The 17500-nt window shown below is 37.3% G+C and overlaps 2 protein-coding genes across 2 annotated transcripts in view; one reads left to right on the plus strand and one right to left on the minus strand.

Moving 5' to 3' along the window:
* Window positions 1-17500, minus strand: part of ABR (ABR activator of RhoGEF and GTPase) — a 182490-nt gene that overhangs the window by 114096 nt on the left and 50894 nt on the right. The gene's annotated exons all lie outside the window — the stretch shown is intronic.
* LOC308660160 (uncharacterized protein) overlaps window positions 1-17500 on the plus strand; it is a gene marked incomplete at its 5' end in the record, with an annotated part of 159864 nt that overhangs the window by 68672 nt on the left and 73692 nt on the right. The window lies entirely within an intron of this gene.

A 17500-nucleotide genomic window follows, 5' to 3' on the forward strand; every position in this document is an offset into this window, starting at 1 on the left:
TGTCGGGGCGGCCGCGTGGAAGCCCCACTTCGCGGCTTGCCTGGGGAGCCCGCGAGCGCGGTGGGAATCCCGGTGACGTCATGGCTGCCGCCGGGAAGCCCCGAGGAAACCCCCCCTCCCGCAAAAAGCATGGGTCCCGGGGTGGGTGGGGTGTGGGGGTAAAAAGTTATCGAAGACACTCTCTCTCTCTCTCTCTCTCTCTCTCTCTCTCTCTCTCTCTCTCACACACACACACACACAAACAAAGGAAAAAGGCAGAGAGTGGGGGCTTTTTAAGCTTGGAGAGAAACCACATTTAAAAAAAAAGAAAGAATGAAAGAAACCCATAATTTTAAATAGGTGCAAAATGTGGATGTAGCCCCTCACACCCATAGGAATTGGGAAAGTAAGAGAGCAGTCAGGAAGGAGGAAAGGAAGGCTTCTTCACCCAGCACATTGTGGACCTGGGGAACTCACTGCCACTAGTACGGTCCAGTCCGGGGATTCCAGAGCGGAATTAGACAAATTAGACAACAGACAGGGAGACGGGGATGCAATGGAGCAGGAGAGACTTCCGACTTCCGGCTAGCTTCATTTCTTTCTTTCCTCCCTTCTTTTTTTTTCCTTCTTATCTTCCTTCCTTCTCTTTTCCTTCATCCCTTCCCTCCCTTCCCCTCTTCTTGTTTCTCATCTTTCTCCTTCCTTTCTTCCTTCCTTCCCCTCCCCTCCCCTCCCTTCCCTTCCCAGCAAAAAAGTGGACAGCTGCTGTGGCTAAGGGAAGGGAGCAAGGGATTGCCAGACTGGCTGGGAAACTGTCACAGAATGTCGAGAATGGAGATCACATGACCACAACCCCAACCAGCAGCACTGAAGCAGCCACAATGTTTCCAAATTTTCATTCACTTGGGCAGGGGTAGGCAACCTCGGCTCTTTTATGACTCATGGACTTCAACTCCCAGAATTCCGATCAGCATACGCTGACTCAGGAGTCCCGGGGTCCCAGATTTTGAACACGTTCCGTAAGGGAGCCCATTTGAGGGAGCCGGGTTCAAAAACCTGCAATCTGCCATTACGCCCAGTTAAAGGTTCTAAGAATGAGAATTTTAGTAGTATGTTAAACGGGCAATCAATTGATTTATCCTGCACGGTTATTGGCTATTAGGGGGAGGGGTATTTTGGTATGAAAAGTCACCCATTCCTCTGGAGACCCCACAAAAATGTTTACCCAGGGGTTATTTTGCATGAACAGACAAGCTTTGAACAATGCAGGTAGTCCTCAATTTACAACAGTTCATTTAGAGACCCTGAAAAGTTACAGCGGCAGTGAAAAAAGTGAGAAAAGTTTTCACATGTATGACCGTTGCAGCATCCCACTGATCACGGGATGAAAATTTCTACGCTTGGCACCTGACTCACATTTATGACGGTCGCAGAGTCCCGGGGGAGTCCCGGGATCCCCTTTTGCGACCTTCTGACAAGCAAAGTCAACGGGGGAAGCCAGACTCACTTAATGACGGTGCTACTAACTTAACGACTGTGGCAAGAAAGGTCGTCGAATGAGGCAAAACGTAACAACTGTCTGGCTTTGCAAGAGAAACTAGGGGCTCAACAACAATAATAATAATAATAATAATAATAATAATAATAATAATAATAATAATAATAATAATAATAATAATAATAGAGTTGGAAGGTACCTTGGAGGTCATCTAGTCCAACCCCCTGCTCAGGCAGGAAAGCCTATGCCATTTCAGACAAACAGCTGTCCAGTCTCTTCTTAAAAAATTCCAGCATTGGAGCATTCATAGCTTCTGGAGACAGGTTGTTAATAAAAAAGTTGGAAGGGACCTTGGAGGTCATCTAGTCCAAACCCCTGCTCAGGCAGGAAAGCCTATGCCATTTCAGACAAACGGCTGTCCAGTCTCTTCTTAAAAACTTCCAGTGTTGGAGCATTCACAGCTTCTGGAGGCAGGTTGTTTAATAATAATAATAATAATAATAATAATAATAATAATAATAATAATAATAATAATAATAATAATAATTTGGAAGGGACCTTAGAGGTCATCTAGTCCAACCCCCTGCTCAGGCAGGAAAGCCTATGCCATTTCAGACAAACGGCTGTCCAGTCTCTTCTTAAAAACTTCCAGTGGTCGTAGGTACAAGGACCCCCTTTATCTAACGCTTCTGCGGCACCAATGACGAATTCAGCCTTAGCCAGAAGAAGCCGCCGGCTGCAAAAACACACAATGCCTTCTATTTTTGCCTACTCGTGGCGTGCACACACACGTAAGTGTGGGTGTGGGGTGTCTCCTTTATACCCTCCCTAATGACTGTAGTAAACTCGGTGGGGAATAAACCAGCCACAAACAAGCGAGGCGGGGAGGGGGGTCACAAATAAGTATTAGTTTCGCCACCCCCCAAAAGGCAACAGGCCGTGACTGTTGATTTACACACAGCGGCAACACAAGCATGAATCGAAACCCACAACATTTGCACCCGCCACTGTCTTGCATAAAAGAGAGACGCAAAGGAGAAACACATTTTCTTTTCCTTCTCCATACAGGTGATCCTCGACTTACGAACACAGGGGAGCCCACGATTTCTGCTGCTAAACAAGACAGTTTCCCCCACCTGCGGTTGTTAAGCGAATCCCGGCGGTGCGTAAGGTTTCATAAGTGAATCCGGCTTCCATTCGTTTAGCGACCGTTCCAATAATTAAACAGCACTGGAGAAATGAACTTATAACCTGGTCCTCGCACTTATGACCGTTGCAGCATCCCCACGGTCACAGGATCAAAATGTGGGTTTGTGTTTGTGAACCGGCATGTACAGGCAGTCCTCAACTTACAGCCACAGGGGAGCTCAAGATTTCCGTTGCTAAGCGAGACAGTTGTTAAATGAGTTTTGCCTCGTTTTACAACCTTTCTGGCCACAGTTGTTAAGTGAATCACTGCACCGGTTAATAACACAGTTGTTAAGTGAATATGGCTTCCCCCATTGACTGTTCTTGTCAGAAGGTCGCAAAAGGAGATCATATGACCCTGGGACGCTGCAACCGTCACAAATGTGTCAGTTGTCAAGTATCTGAATTTTGATCATGTGAGCATGGGAGATGCTGAGACGGTCGTAAGCGTGAAAAGTGGTCATAAGTCCCTTTTTTCTGCACCGTTGTAATTTTGGTCACTAAACAAACCGTTGTTAAGTGGAGGACTGGTTGTATTTCTAACGCTCAATCCAGCCATGCAATTAAAAAAACACAAAGCTATTTTCGCTTGCCTTTTTAGCGGGAGAAATAAGTGGAATTCATAGCTGGCCAAACAAGGCTCCAGACCTCAAGAAAGAACAGCTCAAACCCAGCCTTGTGATTGCCTAACAACTGGTTCCGTTGTTTCCACAGTGGCTGACCTAACAGGATTGTTGTGCAATAATGTTCATGCAATCGCACCCCGGCTGTGAATGATTCTGAAATGGTATAGGGTTTCCTGCCTGAGCAGGGGGTTGGACTAGATGACCTGCAAGGTCCCTTCCAACTTTATTATAATTATTGTTGTTGTTGTTAATAATAATAATATTCTGTCTGGGTTCGCACGCGGCATTCAACAATGCAGTAATTTCTTTGGATCCGGGACTCAGCAGGTTATCCGAATGCACCCGGGGGTGGGGGTGGGGGGCGGCTAGCAAGTAATCCATGGTTGCAAGTTGAGTCATCACAGGATCAGACCGGATTTCACGACCGTTTTTAATACCGTCGTAAGTCGAGTCACGGGATCCAACCAAAAGATTGGGGGCTTTTACCTCGCTTTAAAAATCCATTTAAAATTCAAAATTCTGTGAAGATGGTCACCCCAATCGTGGGTTGAGTCGCTGAACCTGATCAAAATACAGCAGGATATTTTTTTTTACACGGCTTTAAAAATTTAAAATGTTGGTGAGATTTTGGGGATATTACTTATTAAATTTATATACTGCCCATCTCGCTGTTTGGGGCCGACCCTAGGCGGCTTACATCTCTTTTACGCATATGTAAAATACTATTTATTTGCCATTAATCATATTACTACATATTAATAGTTATAAAGATGCATACATATGTATTATTATTTATTAGAAAATATTTACATCTGTATTGTATATGCTGATGTCATTAATGGACCGAAGATTCTTCCCTCTCCCTGTCTGTTTCTTGTGCCCTGGCTTGCGTTAATTTTAATGTGAATTTTAATGCGAATATTTATGATCTTAGGATTTTAAGGTTTTGGCGTGTTGCTTTTATTCTGCGCTCAGCCATCCGCAGTCGCCTGTAGGAGAGGTGGGAGGCGTATAAATTCAATATATAAATAAATTTACCAATAAACGGCCTAACGCATGCCAGCCTTTTACAGGTAGTCCTCGGATTACGAGCACAACGGAGCCCAAAATTTCTGCTGCTTTGATAAGTGAGTTCTGTCCCATTTTACAAACTTCAGTCACTGCCATCATTAAATCAGTAACGTGGTTGTTAAGCCAATCCGGCTTCCACCCCTCCCAACCCCACCCCCATTAAACTTTGCTTGTCAGCAGGTCACAAAAGGGGATTGCATGACCCCGGGGCATGGCAATCGTCATAAATATGAATCAGTTGTCAAGTGTCCGAATTTTGATCACGTGACCACGGGGGATGCTGCAATGGGTCGTAGGTGTGGAAAATGTTCATAAGTCACTTTTTCCATGACTTACTTTGAACAGTCACTAAATGAGAAGAATAGAATAGAATAGAATAGAATAGAATAGAATAGAATAGAATAGAATAGAATAGAATAGAATAGAATAGAATAGAATAGAATAGAATAGAATAGAATAGAATAGAAACTTCCTGACAGTTAGAACAATTAACCAGTGGAACTCCTTGCCTCCAGAAGCTGTGAATGCTCCAACACTGGAAGTTTTTAAGAAGAGACTGGACAGCCACTTGTCTGGAATGGTATAGGGTTTCCTGCCTGAGCAGGGGGTTGGACTAGATGACCTCCAAGGTCCCTTCCAACTTCTTCTTCTTCTTCTTCTTCTTCTTCTTCTTCTTCTTCTTCTTCTTCTTCTTCTTCTTCTTCTTCTTCTTCTTCTTCTTCTTCTTCTTCTTCTTCTTCTTCTTCTTATTATTATTATTATTATTATTATTATTATTATTGAATAGAATAGAATAGAATAGAAAATATGGAATGGAATGAAATGGAATAGAACTCAGTGACAATCACAGGATACTAAATAAAAGCAATCAACAAAAATCATAACACACACACACACACACACACACACACACACACACACACACACCAAGGTTATAGTCATAGCAAGCCAAGGAAGTGGTTGATAAGGAAAGATTGATGGGTTGTACTGTGTAGCCCTTGTTCCCCACTTTCTGTGGCCTCCCTACCCATGCGCCCTTATATTGATTGATTGATTAAATTTATATGCCGTCTATCTTCCTGCCTCAGTTCCATTCCATCCAGAGGAGGCAACATCTAATGGCAGCATCGCCCACTAGCGAGGGATTTGATCCTGGCCGGCTCAGGAAGGAAAGAAGGAAGGAAGCCCTAGTGGCACAGTGTCATATTGCAGGCTGACTCTGCCCCCAGCCAGCAGTTCGATCCTCACCAACTCAAAGTTGACTCACCCTTCCTTCCTTCCGAGGTCAGTAAAATGAGGATCCAAATTGTTGGGGGGACAATAGGCTGACTCTGTAAACCACTCAGAGAGTGGAATACAGGTAGTCCTCGCCTTACAACAATTCGTTTAGTGACCATTCAAAGTTACAACAGCACTGGGAAAAGTGACTTATGACCGTTTTTTCACACTTACGACCATCGCAACATCCCCACGGTCACGCGATCAAAATCCAAACGCTTTGCAACTGACTCGCACTTATGACGGTTGCAGCGTCCCGGGGGGGGCGCTCACGTGATCCCCTTTTGCGAACTTTTGACAAGGAGGAATCTAGATGCAGTTAAGAACCACGTTAGTAACTTCGCCATTTGCTTAACAACCGTGGCAAGAGAGGTCGTAACCTGGGGCAAAATTCACTTCACCACTGTCACACTTAGCGACATAAATTTTGGGCTCTGTTGTGGTCGTAAGTCGAGGACTGCCTGCAAAAGGCTGACATGCCTTAGGCGGCTTATTGATAAAGTTATTTCTTTATTTATTAAATTTATATGCCAGGGCCAATTTATTCTCCAAAGCACCAGAAGGCAGGACAAGAAGCAAAGGATGGAAACTAACCAAGGAGAGAAGCAACTTGAAATTAAGGAGAAACTTCCTAACAGGACAATTAACCAGTGGAACTCCTTGCCTCCAGAAGTCATGGGTGCTTCATCACTGGAGGTTTTGAAGAAGAGACTGGACAGCCATTTGTCTGAAATGATATAGGATCTCCAGCTTGAGCAGGGGGCTGGACTAGAAGACCTCCAAGGTCCCTTCCAACTCTACTCCAATACCGATTCTGACTGTTAGACGGCTTACCGCAAAAATTAAAAATCACACAGCAAAACATTAAAACTGCAGTTGCCTAAGTCTAACTGCTATTGCTATTTGCAGTTTCTGAACAACAAAATCAGCAGAAAAAAAATGTCGCCCGGGGAAATTGCAAAGAAGTGTTGCAGGACTCCGAGAACGAGGCGGAAAAACGGATGCCGTTCTGCAGAGAGAAACGTGGCAGCAACCGTGTTAAAGAATATTAGCGGCGAGACGGGAAGGCGAAACCTGCCGATGGGCAAACCTTTCAGACAGAACCAAATAAAGCAGTTTTTAAAAAAGGAAGTCTCTTCGGTGTGTTTCCCAATTTCCCCAACTTCCTGAGGGGCAAACTTCACGACCCAGAATTCCCTAGCCTGCCTAAATATTACTGGGAGTTGAAGTCCATACAGAGAATTTTACTTATTTATTAAAAGTGGTTTGCTGCCCGCTAATCCTTGACTTAGATCCACAGCTGGAAGCAGAACTTCCCTGGCTAAGCAAAGCAGGCGAGACACGCTCAGTTTTACGACCTCCTGTGCCATGGTTGTTAAGTGAATCCCCCGGTCATTAAGTGAATCCGGCTTCCCCCATTGGCTTTGCTTGTTGGAATCCCCCGGGAAAGGTCGCTAATGGCGAATCACGTGACCCCGGGACCTTGCCACCATCGTAAATACATGCCTGTTGCCAAGCGCCCAAATTTTGATCACGTGACTGTAACAGTCATAAGTGTGAGGACTGGATGCTAGGCGCTTGTTTTACTGCCATTGTAACTTTGAATGGGTGCTAAATGAATGTGTGTACATCAAGGACTACGTATATGTCTAGGCCAGTGTTTCTCGACCTTTAAGATGAGTGGACTTCAACTCCCAGAATTCCCTAGCCAGCAAAACAAAGCTGGCTGCGGGATGAAATAGAATAGAATAGAATAGAATAGAATAGAATAGAATAGAATAGAATAGAATAGAATAGAATAGAATAGAATAGAAGAAAGAATAGAATAGAATAGAATAGAATAGAATAGAATAGAATAGAATAGAATAGAATAGAATAGAATAGAATAGAATAGAATAGAATAGAATAGAAGAAAGAATAGAATAGAATAGAATAGAATAGAATAGAATAGAATAGAATAGAATAGAATAGAATAGAATAGAATAGAATAGAATAGAATAGAATAGAATAGAATAGAAGAAAGAATAGAATAGAATAGAATAGAATAGAATAGAATAGAATAGAATAGAATAGAAGAAAGAATAGAATAGAATAGAATAGAATAGAATAGAATAGAATAGAATAGAATAGAGTAGAGTAGAATAGAATAGAATAGAATAGAATAGAATAGAAGAAAGAATAGAATAGAATAGAATAGAATAGAATAGAATAGAATAGAATAGAATAGAATAGAATAGAATAGAATAGAATAGAAGAAAGAATAGAATAGAATAGAATAGAATAGAATAGAATAGAATAGAATAGAATAGAATAGAATAGAATATAGAATAGTGTAGAATAGAATAGAATAGAATAGAATAGAATAGAATAGAATATAGAATAGTGTAGAATATAGGATAGGATAGAAAATAGAATAGAATAGAATAGAATAGAATAGAATAGAATAGAATAGAATAGAATAGAATAGAATAGAATAGAATAGAATAGAATAGAATAGAATAGAATAGAATAGAATATAGAATAGTGTAGAATATAGGATAGGATAGAAAATAATAGAATAGAATAGAATAGAATAGAATAGAATAGAAGAAAGAATAGAATAGAATAGAATAGAATAGAATAGAATACAATAGAATAGAAGAAAGAATAGAATAGAATAGAATAGAATAGAAGAAAGAATAGAATAGAATAGAATAGAATAGAATAGAATAGAATAGAATAGAATAGAATAGAATAAATAGAAGAAAGAATAGAATAGAATAGAATAGAATAGAATAGAATAGAATAGAATAGAAGAAAGAATAGAATAGAATAGAATAGAATAGAATAGAATAGAATAGAATAGAATAGAATAGAATAGAATAGAATTAGAATAGAATAGAATAGAATTAGAATAGAATAGAATAGAATAGAATAGAATAGAATAGAATAGAATAGAATAGAATAGAATAGAAGAAAGAATAGAATAGAATAGAATAGAATAGAATAGAATAGAATAGAATAGAATAGAATAGAAGAAAGAATAGAATAGAATAGAATAGAATAGAAGAAAGAATAGAATAGAATTGAATTGAATAGAATAGAATAGAATAGAATAGAAGAAAGAATAGAATAGAATAGAATAGAATAGAATAGAATAGAATAGAATAGAATAGAATAGAATAGAATAGAATAGAATAGAATAGAATAGAAGAAAGAATAGAATAGAATAGAATAGAATATAGAATAGTGTAGAATATAGGATAGGATAGAAAATAGAATAGAATAGAATAGAATAGAATAGAATAGAATAGAATAGAATAGAATAGAATAGAATAGAATAGAATAGAATAGAATAGAATAGAAGAAAGAATAGAATAGAATAGAATAGAATAGAATAGAATAGAATAGAATAGAATAGAATAGAATAGAATAGAATAGAATAGAATAGAAGAAAGAATAGAATAGAATAGAATAGAATAGAATAGAATAGAATAGAATAGAATAGAATAGAATAGAATAGAATAGAATAGAATAGAATAGAAGAAAGAATAGAATAGAATAGAATAGAATAGAATAGAATAGAATAGAATAGAATAGAAGAAAGAATAGAATAGAATAGAATAGAATAGAATAGAATAGAATAGAATAGAAGAAAGAATAGAATAGAATAGAATAGAATAGAATAGAATAGAATAGAATAGAATAGAATAGAATAGAATAGAAGAAAGAATAGAATAGAATAGAATAGAATAGAATAGAATAGAATAGAATAGAATAGAATAGAAGAAAGAATAGAATAGAATAGAATAGAATAGAATAGAATAGAATAGAATAGAAGAAAGAATAGAATAGAATAGAATAGAATAGAATAGAATAGAATAGAATAGAATAGAATAGAATAGAATAGAATAGAATAGAATATAGAATAGTGTAGAATATAGGATAGGATAGAAAATGAATAGAATAGAATAGAATAGAATAGAATAGAATAGAATAGAATAGAATAGAATAGAATAGAATAGAATAGAATAGAATAGAATAGAATAGAATATAGAATAGTGTAGAATATAGGATAGGATAGAAAATGAATAGAATAGAATAGAATAGAATAGAATAGAATAGAATAGAATAGAATAGAATAGAATAGAATAGAATATAGAATAGTGTAGAATATAGGATAGGATAGAAAATGAATAGAATAGAATAGAATAGAACAGAATAGAATAGAATAGAATAGAATAGAATAGAATAGAATAGAATATAGAATAGTGTAGAATATAGGATAGGATAGAAAATGAATAGAATAGAATAGAATAGAATAGAATAGAATAGAATAGAATAGAATAGAATAGAATAGAATATAGAATAGTGTAGAATATAGGATAGGATAGAAAATGAATAGAATAGAATAGAATAGAATAGAATAGAATAGAATAGAATAGAATAGAATAGAATAGAATAGAATAGAATATAGAATAGTGTAGAATATAGGATAGGATAGAAAATAATAGAATAGAAGAGAATAGAATAGAATAGAATAGAATAGAATAGAATAGAATAGAATAGAATAGAATAGAATAGAATAGAATAGAATAGAAGAAAGAATAGAATAGAATAGAATAGAATAGAATAGAATAGAATAGAATAGAATAGAATAGAATAGAATAGAAGAAAGAATAGAATAGAATAGAATAGAATAGAATAGAATAGAATAGAATAGAATAGAATAGAATAGAAGAAAGAATAGAATAGAATAGAATAGAATAGAATAGAATAGAATAGAATAGAATAGAATAGAATAGAATATAGAATAGTGTAGAATAGAATAGAATAGAATAGAATAGAATATAGAATAGTGTAGAATATAGGATAGGATAGAAAATAGAATAGAATAGAATAGAATAGAATAGAATAGAATAGAATAGAATAGAATAGAATAGAATAGAATAGAATAGAATAGAATAGAATAGAATAGAATAGAATAGAATAGAATAGAATAGAATATAGAATAGTGTAGAATATAGGATAGGATAGAAAATAATAGAATAGAATAGAATAGAATAGAATAGAATAGAATAGAATAGAATAGAATAGAATAGAATAGAATAGAATAGAATATAGAATAGTGTAGAATATAGGATAGGATAGAAAATGAATAGAATAGAATAGAATAGAATAGAATAGAATAGAATAGAATAGAATAGAATAGAATAGAATATAGAATAGTGTAGAATATAGGATAGGATAGAAAATGAATAGAATAGAATAGAATAGAATAGAATAGAATAGAATAGAATAGAATAGAATAGAATAGAATAGAATAGAATAGAATATAGAATAGTGTAGAATATAGGATAGGATAGAATAGAATAGAATAGAATAGAATAGAATAGAATAGAATAGAATAGAATAGAATAGAATAGAATAGAATAGAATAGAATAGAATAGAATATAGAATAGTGTAGAATATAGGATAGGATAGAAAATGAATAGAATAGAATAGAATAGAATAGAATAGAATAGAATAGAATAGAATAGAATAGAATAGAATAGAATAGAATAGAATATAGAATAGTGTAGAATATAGGATAGGATAGAAAATAATAGAATAGAATAGAATAGAATAGAATAGAATAGAATAGAATAGAATAGAATAGAATAGAATAGAATAGAATAGAATAGAATAGAATAGAATATAGAATAGTGTAGAATATAGGATAGGATAGAAAATTAGAATAGAATAGAATAGAATAGAATAGAATAGAATAGAATAGAATAGAATAGAATAGAATAGAATAGAATAGAATAGAATAGAATAGAATAGAATAGAATATAGAATAGTGTAGAATATAGGATAGGATAGAAAATAGAATAGAATAGAATATAGATTAGTGTAGAATATAGGATAGGATAGAAAATGAATAGAATAGAATAGAATAGAATAGAATAGAATAGAATAGAATAGAATAGAATAGAATAGAATAGAATAGAATAGAATAGAATAGAATAGAATAGAATAGAATAGAATACAGAATGGAAAGGAATAGAATAGAATAGAATAGAATAGAATGAAATAGAATAGAATATGGAATAGGATATAGAATGAAATAGAATAGAATAGAATAGAATAGAATAGGAATAGAATAGAACAGAACAGAACAGAACAGAACAGAACAGAACAGAACAGAATAGAATAGAATAGAATAGAATAGAATGGAATAGAATAGATAATGGAATGAAGAATAGAATAGAATAGAATAGAATAGAATAGAATAGAATAGAATAGAATAGAATAGAATAGAATAGAATAGAATAGAATAGAATAGAATAGAATAGAATATATGGAATGGAATAGAATTACGGAATGGGATAGGATAGGATAGGATAGGATAGGATAGGATAGGATAGGATAGGATAGGATAGGATAGGATAGGATAGGACAGGACAGGACAGGACAGGACAGAACAGAACAGAACAGAATTATAGGATAGAATAGAATAGAATTATGGGATAGAATAGAATTATGGGATAGAAAAAAATAGAATTGTATAGAATTATAGGATAGAATAGAATGGAATAGAATAGAGTAGAATAGAATAGAATAGAATAGAATAGAATAGAATAGAATAGAATGGAATGGAATGGAATGGAATGGAATGGAATGGAATGGAATAGAATAGAATAGAATAGAATAGAATAGAATAGAATAGAATAGAATAGAATAGAATAGAATAGAATACTGGAAGGGACCTTGGAGGTCTTCTAGTCCAGCCCCCTGCTCAAGCAGGAGAATCTATACCGTCTCAGACAGGTGAATGTCCAGGTGAATTCTGGGAGTCGAAGTCCAAGCACCTTAATTTAATTTAATAATTTAATTTAATAATTTGATTTCTATACCGCCCTTCTCCCGAAGGACTCAGGGCGGTGAACAGGGCAATACACAATAAAAATCAAGTACAAAAATTAAAAAACCATTAAACATCATGCCCATAAAATCAATACATATTAAGTTAAAAACTAATTTTAAAAACCCATTAAACATCATGCCCATAAAATCAATACATATTAAGTTAAAAACTAATTTTAAAAACCCAACCCCATCCCGTCAGACCAGGCCAGCTTGTTCGAAAAAGAATGTTTTAAGATCGCGCCGGAAGGAGCGAAGGTCGGGGGCCGTCCGGAGCTCAACCGGTAAGCGGTTCCACAGGTCTGGCGCGCCCACAGAGAACGCTCTCCCCCTGGGGGTCACCAGTCGGCATTCTTTGATCGGCGGCACCCTGAGGAGGCCCTCTCTGTGGGAGCGCACTGGACGGAGGGAAGTTGACGCCGGTCGCAGGTGTTGCCGTAGGTAATCCGGACCCATGCCATGAAGGGCTTTGTAAGTCATAATGCTGCCAAGAAATCTAGTCTAGGCCCAGTGGGGCTCACACAGCCAATAAAGAAATTAAAAATGAAAACGAATCCAACAGGTTGCTTAAAAGTCCCATTAAACCAGACTTAATTTAACATTTCAAATCAAGGAATTTCCTCCTGTTGGGGAGGGGAGGGGCTGCCTCCTTGCAAAAGATGCAGTCCTGGTTGGCAGCTTCCCCGCCCCCCCCCCAGCCCCCTGCTCCGTTCTTCACCTCCCTACCACCAGGTTCTGCCCCTTTGCTCCAACTTAACTTCCTCAGTTGAAAAGTTTATTTTTAAATAAGGAAGTCTGAGTAAAATGCGAGTCGTTGAAAGAAATGCAATACCACGCTTCGGCCAACAGAGGGAGGGGGTAGCCCAGATCAAAGAGGAGAGGGGCCACCCAATGGAGGATTAGCAAACTCTGCATAAAACAGAACAAAAGCAAAACTTCCCAAACGCCTCTTTGCAAAAAGGTAAGGAGGCCAACAGGTAATCTATTAAGCAAGTCACCGGGCAGCCAGCGTTAACTACAAACAAATTTTTTTGGGGGGGGGGAATTGAGTTTCTCATACGGAGCAAATCTGCTAATACTCAATCCTCAATTTACGACCACAATTGCTCCTCCCCGAAGGAGATGGGCAGTTAAGTAATACGAATTGTAAATAAAAATTATTATTAATTATTAATTTTATTTGTATACTGCCCTTCTCCCGCAAAAATATCTATTGTTAAGCGAGGCACCACGATTGCACCCAATTTTTCCTTTTTTTTGGGGGGGGGCACGGTCGTTAAGCAAATCGCTGCGGTTGTTAAGTGAGACATCATGTGACCGTAAGCTGAGACTTTCCGTCGGTTTGGCCACTGACTGTGCTTGTCCTAAGCTGACTGGGAACACATTAAACTGCTGCAATAAAATCAACAGTCAGCTGCTTTGTGCACATCTGTGCTCCAGATGTTTTGGTAGGAGGTGGCTGAGACCACCAAAGGACAACAAGACCCATCAGGAGAACAGAGACCTTATTCTTTCAGTTTCTGCAATCCCTTTAAAAAGAGCGCCGCAGGGAGTCCTCGACTTACGACCACAAGGGAGCCCAAAATTTCCGTTGCTAAGTGAGACAGTTGTGAGTTTTGCCCCCATTTTACAACCATTCTTGCCACTGAAGGGTCGTTAAGCGGATCTGGCGCCCCCCCCAACGACTTTGCTCGTCGGAAGGTCGCAAAAACATTTCACGTGACCCCAGGACGCTGCGACCGTTATAAATACGAACCGGTTGCCAAGCGCCCAAATGTTGATCACATGACTCTGGGGATGCTGCAAACGGTCGTTAAGTGTGAAAAACGTTCATACGTCATTTTTTTTAGTGCTGTTGTGACGGTCACTTAAATGCACTCTTGTAAATTGAGGACTATCTGCACTATAAGCTGCTAGGCTGACTCCTTCTGATGTTCTGCTGGAAGGAACTAGAATATTAGGATAACAGAATAGAAAATAGAATAGAATAGAATAGAAAATATGGAATGGAATGGAATGGAATGGAATGGAATGGAATGGAATGGAATAGAATAGAATAGAATAGAATAGAATAGAATAGAATAGAATAGAATAGAATAGAATAGAATAGAATAGAATAGAAGAATAGAATAGAATAGAATAGAATAGAATAGAATAGAATAGAATAGAATAGAATAGAATAGAATAGAATAGAATAGAAGAATAGAATAGAATAGAATAGAATAGAATAGAATAGAGAATTATGGGAATAGAATAGAATAGAATAGAAAATAGAATAGAATAGAATAGAACAAATAAAATAAAATACAGGATAGAATAGAATAGAATAGAATTAAAATAAGGAATAGAATAGAATAGAATAGAATAGAATAGAATAGAATAGAATAGAATAGAATAGAATAGAATAGAATAGAATAGAATAGAATAGAATAGAATAGAATAGAATAGAATAGAATAGAATAATAGAACAGAACAGAACAGAACAGAACAGACTAGAATAGAATAGAAAATAGAATAGAATAGAACAAATAAAATAAAATACAGGATAGAATAGAATAGAATAGAATTAAAATAAGGAATAGAATAGAATAGAATAGAATAGAATAGAATAGAATAGAATAGAATAGAATAGAATAGAATAGAATAGAATAGGAATAGATGGAAAATAAATAATAGAAGAGAAGAGAATAGAGCAGAAGAGAATGCAGAATAAAATAGAAAATAGAATAGAAAGAAAATAGAATAGAATAGAATAGAATAGAATAGAATAGAATAGAATAGAATAGAATAGAATAGAATAGAATAGAATAGAATAGAATAGAATAGAATAGAAACAGGAAGAATAGAATAGAATTACAAATAGAATGGAATAGATAGAATAATAGAACACAATAGAATAATAGAACATAATAGAATAGAATTACAAATAGAATAGAATCGAACAGAATAATAGAACAGAATATAATAATAGAACAGAACAGAACAGAAGAGTTGGAAGGGATCTTAGAGGTCATCTAGTCCAGGCCTTTTCAGCCTTTTCAACCTTTTCACCCACTGTGCCACTTTTAGAATATGGCAACATCCGAGGACCACCGGTCGCCTAGCAAGGGGTCAAAAACTTGATGACCAAAAAAAAAAGTGATGAAGTACAGATAGTCCTCGACTTACAACAGTTCGCTTAGTGACTGTTCGAAGTTACAATGGCCCTGAAAAAAGTGACCCCCAAGCCACAGCCGAGCAAGACACCTGCCTGCCCGCCTGGTGGCACTCTTCCTCCTGTCCGAGGTTTTCATGGTTGAGAGCATTTCTGTTGAGGATTGGCAGCGGGGGTGGGCTGGGGGAGCGTCTGGTTTTTATTCCCCCCCCCCGTCTGCTGGGTGGTTGCAGCAGGTTTTGGTCACTTCACATGGCCCTGGGACACTGTGACCGTCATAAATATGAATCAGTTGCCAAGCATCTGAATGTAAATCACAAGACCCTGGAGATACTGTAACATTCCAGCTGATCGGCGCTTCTTCTAGGGCAGGCTCAGCAGAAGTGCCAGGATCAGCGCCGAGCTCCAGCTGGAGCCTGGTGCTGATCCTGGCACTTCCACTGAGCCTTGACAGCCCCGAAGAAGTGCTGATCAGCTGGAAAGCGGCACTAATCCTGCCGCTTCTGCTGAGCCCCGACAGCCCTGCAGCTCCAGCCGTCTCTCGCTCAGGCTTGTGCGGTGCTGCCCCCGGTTCGGCTCATTCCCCTCCCCCGCTACCACTTCTCTACGACGGTCGCGTACCACCTGCCAGGTGCCAACGTACCACAGGTGGTACCCGTACCACTGCTTGAAAAGCCCTGTTCTAGTCTATCCCCCTGCTTAGGAGTTTCTCTGCTTCCGTCACTGCATTCGCCATTATCTCATGTCCCTCTCCAGCAAATAAAAGTGACAGCCCCCCATGTATAACCACTCATTTAGCAATTGTGAGATAGTATAGGTTCTTCTGCTTGAGCTGGACTAGAAGACCTCCAAGGTCCCTTCCACCTCTATTCCATTCCATTCCATTCCATTCTAAAGTAACTTAGGACTGGTCCTCACACAGACAAAAAAAAACTGCATTACAGGTAATTCCCAACTTACGACCTCAATAAGCAGAGGATTTTGGTTTTTTTTTGTTTTTTTTAATTAAAGAGTTTTACAAAAACAAAATTTTACAATATATCCCCAAATCACTCCCACCCCAAACCCACCCACTTTTCCCCCCCACTTCCCATAGCTAAATACAGGATTATAGTTACAATAATCATATTCTAAATAAAAATTATGCATAATATACAATTAACCAAATTCATAATGCGCTTTAACTCTCTTTTAACATAACTACCAACAACGTACCAATAACAATATCCCACTAAAATCTACTCATAAGCTAAATGGAACTTTTTAGTCCCATATTTGTTTTGAATATAATTTATCCATCTCCTCCAAACTGAAATATATCTTTCCTGTGAATGATCCTTCAGATAAGCAGAAATCTTAGACATTTCTGCAAGATTCGAAACTTTAAACACCCATTCTTCTACAGTGGGCAAACTATCCTTCTTCCAATATTGTCCCACCAGTAACCGTGCTGCTGTTATCATGTTCAGCATCAAGTTAGTTTCTTTAACATCACAATCTACAACAATACCCAATAAAAACAATTGCGGGGAAAACTTTATCTTTCTCTTAAAAATCTTTTGAATGTTCCACCAAATTTTAATCCAAAAAGCTTTTATATCTAATAAGCAGAGGATTTTGGTCACTAAGCAATGCAGTCATTAAATGGGTCATCACACAACCAGGCCTGATTTTTTTGCTGCACTCATTAAGCGGATCTGGCTGCCCGCACTGACTTTGCTTGTCAGAAGCCAGCTGAGAAGTCCGCAAAGGGCAATCGCATGAGGGCGGGATGTGACACCCATCGCAAATGTGAGTTGGTTGCCGAGCCCCCAAAT

Source organism: Vipera berus (assembly GCF_964194415.1).
Source record: "Vipera berus genome assembly, chromosome: 1".
In the NCBI taxonomy this organism is placed as follows: domain Eukaryota; kingdom Metazoa; phylum Chordata; class Lepidosauria; order Squamata; family Viperidae; genus Vipera; species Vipera berus.